Here is a 464-nt window from a genome sequence, read left to right as displayed (position 1 = left end):
CCCCCGAGCCAGAGTCCCGCCCTTGGCCCCCTCCGCGGGGTCACAAGGACGGGCGACCCCCTTCGGTCTACCCTCCCGCCGGGAGGTTGGCTTCGCGCAGACGGTCCGAGGCGGAAGAAGGCGAGCGACCCTGCCGCCGCGACACCTCGCGGAGCCCCCTGCGGGGGGAGCACTCCGGGGGACGCGTGGCTCAGGGATGCAGCCCTTTCCCAGGCACCGTGCGATGGCGTCGGGGGTCGACGCCGAGCGACAACGACCCGAGCTCTCCCGCCTCAGGGCGGCCGAGAGCGCGGCGCGGCCCCCTTTGTTTCGCGTGACGGTTTTCCCGAGCGCGAAGGACCCCCGCCTGTCCCCTCGGGCTTCGGCCGAGGCGGGCGGTCCGGAGCGGCGCGGGGATAGGGGACGGCGGCCCGCGGACGGACGCGTCTTTCCCGGAGAGCGAGACGGTGTGTGGGGGGGTGTTG

This window comes from Eleutherodactylus coqui, unplaced genomic scaffold (assembly GCF_035609145.1).
Source record: "Eleutherodactylus coqui strain aEleCoq1 unplaced genomic scaffold, aEleCoq1.hap1 HAP1_SCAFFOLD_455, whole genome shotgun sequence".
Taxonomy (NCBI): Eukaryota; Metazoa; Chordata; class Amphibia; order Anura; family Eleutherodactylidae; genus Eleutherodactylus; species Eleutherodactylus coqui.
Note: the sequence above shows the minus strand (reverse complement) of the source record.